Source organism: Ornithorhynchus anatinus, chromosome 4, assembly GCF_004115215.2.
Source record: "Ornithorhynchus anatinus isolate Pmale09 chromosome 4, mOrnAna1.pri.v4, whole genome shotgun sequence".
Lineage (NCBI taxonomy): Eukaryota > Metazoa > Chordata > Mammalia > Monotremata > Ornithorhynchidae > Ornithorhynchus > Ornithorhynchus anatinus.
In genome coordinates, this window is record NC_041731.1 from 103,078,493 (window position 1) to 103,083,915 (window position 5,423).

Sequence of the window (5,423 nt, forward strand, 5' to 3'; positions counted from 1 at the left end):
TGGAATTGTCGAAATCAATATTTTCACTGAGATTTTTACTCCGTTTAATGAGTCCATTTTACAGCAGGTGTCAGGTGTGCAAGCTTCATCATGAAACAAGGCAGGAGAGCTTCATTCATTAGTATTTATTGAGCGCTTACTATGTGCAGAGCACTGTACTAAGCGCTTGGAATGGACAAGTCGGCAAAGTCCCTGTCCTTTGACGGGTTTACAGCTTCAGACGCATCTCCCAGGGAAATTAACCATAATTTGAATGGCTTCTGGGTGATTTGTACACAGAATGCGAGAACCTCTTAGAATTATTACTATTATTATGTTAATTATTTCGAATCCACACTACAGCGCGTTTGCTGTCTCGTCCCTTGAAGAACTCATTCACTCCCGTGACTTCGACTCTTTTTTTTCTGGTATCTGTAAGCACTTACTCTGCGCCAAGCGCTGTACTAAATGCTGGGACAGATGCAAGCAAATAGCGTGGCTCAGCGGAAAGAGCCCGGGCTTGGGAGTCAGAGGTCATGAGTTCGACTCCCGGCTCTGCCACTTGTCAGCTGGGTGACTGTGGGCAAGTCACTTCACTTCTCTGGGCCTCAGTGACCTCATCTGTAAAATGGGGATGAACTGTGAGCCTCACGTGGGACCACCCGATCACCCTGTATCTACCCCAGCGCCTAGAACAGTGCCCTGCACATAGTAAGCGCTTAACAAATACAAAAAAAAAACCCCAAACCCTACCATCTTTATAGCGAAGCAGCATGGCTCAGTGGAAAGAGCATGGGCTTTGGGGTCAGAGGTCATGAGTTCGAATCCCAGCTCCGTCCCTTGTCAGCTGTGTGACTGTGGGCGAGTCACTTAACTTCTCTGTGCCTCAGTTACCTCATCTGTAAAATGGGGATTAAGATTGTGAGCCCCACGTGGGACATCCTGATTCCCCTGTGTCTACCCCAGCGCTTAGAACAGTGCTCGGCACATAGTAAGCGCTTAACAAATACCAACATTATTATTATTATTATTATTGAGATGATTCCCAAATCTACCTCTCTCCGCCTGTGTTGTCTGGCATTTTCCTCCCGACGTCTCCGCTGGAATCGCTTGCCGATGGAAAATTTAGCACGTGCCAAGTGTGGCTCAGCGGAAAGAGCCCGGGCTGGGGAGTTAGAGGCCGTGGGTTCAAATCCCGGCTCCGCCGCCTGTCAGCTCTGTGACTTGGGGCAAGTCACGTGACTTCTGGGTGCCTCGGTTCCCTCATCCGTAAAATGGGGATGAAGACTGTGAGCCCCACGTGGGATCCCCTTGTATCTCTATCGGTTGCCGAATTGGACATTCCAAGCGCTTAGTTCAGTGCTCTGCACATAGTAAGCGCTCAATACATACTAATGAATGAATGAATCCCCTCAGCGCTTAGAACAGTGTTTGGCACATAGTAAGCGCTTAACAAATGCTATTATTATTACTATTAGCATGTCCCAACCAGGATTATTCATTCATTGGGTAGTACTTATTGAGTGCTTACTATGTGCAGAGCACTGTACTAAGCGCTTGGAATGGACAAATCGGCAACAGATAGAGACAGTCCCTGCCCATTCATTCAATAGTATTTATTGAGCGCTTACTGTGTGCAGAGCACTGTACTAAGCGCTTGGAACGGACAAATCGGCAACAGATGGACAGTCCCTGCCCATTCATTCAATAGTATTTATTGAGCGCTTACTGTGTGCAGAGCACTGTACTAAGCGCTTGGAATGGACAAATCGGCAACAGATGGACAGTCCCTGCCCATTCATTCAGTAGTATTTATTGAGCGCTTACTGTGTGCAGAACACTGTACTAAGCGCTTGGAACGGACAAATGGGCAACAGATACAGTCCCTGCCCATTCATTCAGTAGTATTTATTGAGCGCTTACTGTGTTCCGAGCACTGTACTAAGCCCTTGGAATGGACAAATGGGCAACAGATAGAGACAGTCCCTCCCCATTGACGGGCTCACAGTCTAATGGATTAGATTGGGTGGGAGATTAATCCTCCCACCCAAACCCTGCTGTCCTCCCCCGAGACTCTTCCCTCCTGTGACTGTAGGTAACGCCGCCGTCCGATCAGTCGATCGATCATTTGTACTTATTGAACGCTTACGGTGTGCAGAGCACTGGGAGAAAACAATGCAAGAGTTGGAAGGTGCATTCCCTGCCCGCAAGGACCTTAATATCGAAAGGGCTAGGCGTCTACAGTCATGATCGATATCGGACGCTCTAGAATCCTCCCCGTGTCACCCTATTGATCTCAGCTGGCCTCTCCTTCAACCCCCGTATTCCTGCCATTTCTACCTTCCCCATATCTCCAGAACCTGTTCCTCTCCCTCCCATGGCTACCAGCAGCGTGGCTCAGCGCAAAGAGCCCGGGCTTGGGAGTCAGAGATCATGGGTTCGGATCCCGGCTCTGCCATTTGTCAGCTGGGTGACTGTGGGCAGGTCACTTCACTACCCTGGGCCTCAGTTCCCTCATCGGTAAAATGGGGGTGAAGACCGTGAGCCTCACGTGGGACCACCTCGTTCCCCCGTATCTCCCCCAGCGCTTAGAACGGTGCCCTGCACATAGTAAGCGCTTAACAAATACCAACATTATTATTACAATTCCCTGATCCAAGCTCTTACCTGTTTGGGGCATTTGATACTCACCCCCACCATCAGCCTCATGGCCCTTTTTTGTTGTTGTTTGCATTTAAGTGCTTACTCTATGCTGCAGAGAAGGAGCGTGGCTCAGTGGAAAGAACCCGGGCTTGGGAGTCAGGGGTCGTGGGTTCCGATCCCGCCTCCGCCACTTGTCTGCCGTGTGACCTTGGGCAAGTCACTTCACTTCTCTGGGCCTCAGTTCCCTCATCTGTAAAAACGGGGATTAAAAACTGTGAGCCCCCCGTGGGACAATCTGATTACCCTGTATCTCCCCCAGCGCTTAGAACAGTGCTCTTTATTTTGTCAGTGAGGTGTACATCCCCTTGATTCTATTTATGGCGATAATGTTGTCTTGTTTTTGTTTCGTTCTGTTTTGCTCTGCCGTCCGTCTCCCCCGATTAGACTGTGAGCCCGTCGCTGGTAAAGGATGGTCTCTATCTGTTGCCGAAATGTCCATTCCAAGCGCTTAGTACAGTGCTGTGCACATAGTGAGTGCTCAATAAATACTACTGAATGAATGAATGCTCTGCACATTAGTAAGTGCTTAATAAATACCATTATTATTATATCCCAGGTACTCTTGTAATGCGGGAGTAGATACAAGGTAGGATGAACACTGTCCATGTCCCACACGGGGCTCACAGTCATTCAATAATAACAATGTTGGTATTTGTTAAGCGCTTACTATGTGCAGAGCACTGTTCTAAGCGCTGGGGGAGATACAGGGGAATGAGGTTGTCCCTCATGGGGCTCCCAGTCTTCATCCCCATTTTACAGATGAGGGAACTGAGGCCCAGGGAAGTGAAGTGACTTGCCCACAGTCACACAGCTAAGTGGCAGAGCGGGGATTCGAACCCATGACCTCCGACTCCCAAGCCCGGGCTCTTTCCACTGAGCCACGGTGCAGCCTCCATTTCATTCAGTGGTATGTATTGAGCGCTTACTACAGTCTTAACCCTCCTTTTACAGACGAGGTGACTGAGGTACAGAGAAGTGAAATGACTTGCCCGAGGTCACGCAGCAGACAAGTGGCAGAGTCAGGATCAGAACCCGGGTCCCGCCCGACTCCCGGGCCCAAGCTGTATCCACTGGGCCATGCTGCTGCTCATCTGTAAATGGTATATTATAAATTAAGATCTGTCTCTTCTAGGCTGTAAGCTCCCTGTGGGCAGGGAACATGTTTAACAACTCTCTTATACAGCGTGGCTCGGCGGAAAGAGCCCGGGCTTGGGAGTCAGAGGTCATGGGTTCAAATCCCGGCTCCGCCACCTGTCAGCTGCGTGACCTGGGGCAAGTCACTTCACTTCTCCGGGCCTCAGTTCCCTCATCTGGAAAATGGGGACGAAGACTGTGAACTCCATGTGGGATCATCTGATTACTCTGAATTCCCCCACCCCCAGCGTGTAGAATGGCGCTCGGCACATAGGAAGCACTTAACAAATACCATCCTTATCATTAATATGACTCTCAATCAGATCTCTCCCCCTTACCTCAGTTCCCTCATCTGGAAAATGGGGATAATTGTTGTTGTTTTTATCCCTCCGGTCGGCACTTCACTCCGCTGCCTGCCCGGTTGATTTTTCTAAAAATAAATTCAGTCCCCATCGCTCCTCAAACCTCCGGTGGTTGCCCATCCACCTCCAAACGCATCAGACAGGAACTCTTCACCATCAGAGAAGGAGCGCGGCTCAGTGGAAAGAGCCCGGGCCTTGGGAGTCAGAGGATGTGGGTTCTAATCTAATCTGCTGTGTGACCTCGGGCAAGTCCCTCAACTTTCCTGGGCCTCAGTGACCTCATCTGTAAAATGGGGATGAAGACCGGGAGCCTCACGTGGGACAACCCGATGATCTTGTATCTATCCCAGTGCTTAGAACAGGGCTTGGTACAAGGTAAGTGCTTAACGAATACCATAATTATTATTATTATTAAGACTCTCAATCGGATCTCTCCCTCTTACCTCAGTTCTCTCATCTGGAAAATGGGGATGAAGACTGGGAGCCCCACATAGGGCAACCTGATGACCTTGTATCTATGCCAGTGCTTAGAACAGTGCTTGGTACAAGGTAAGTGCTTAGCTGATACCATAATAATTATTATTATTAAGACTCTCAATCAGATCTCTCCCTCATACCTCAGTTCCCTCATCTGGTAAATGGGAATGAAGACTGGGAGCCCCACGTAGGGCAACCTGATGACCTTGTATCCCCCCAACGCTTAGAACAGTGCTTGGCACAGAGTGAGTGCTTAATAAATACTATTATTATTATTATTATGACTCTCAATCAGATCTCTCCCTCTTACCTTCTCTGACAGGTTCCCTAATAATAATAATAATAATAATGTTGGTATTTGTTAAGCGCTTACTATGTGCAGAGCACCGTTCTAAGCGCTGGGGGAGATACAGGGGAAGCAGGTTGTCCCACGTGAGACTCACAGTTAATCCCCATTTGACGGATGAGGGAACTGAGGCCCAGAGAAGTGAAGTGACTTGCCCACAGTCACCCAGCTGGCAAGGGGCAGAGCTGGGATTCGAACTCATGACCTCTGACTCCCAGGCCCGGGCTCTTTCCGCTGAGCCACGCTGCTTCTCAGACTACAACCCGGTCTCCTCACTTAGTTTCTCTAATGCCAACCTACTCACTGTATTCAGATCCTGTTTGTCCTAAGCAGACCCCTTGAGCAGATAATAATATTAATATGATAATATAGCGATATACTATTATAGGTTGTATTAATATGATACCATAATAGCATAGTGG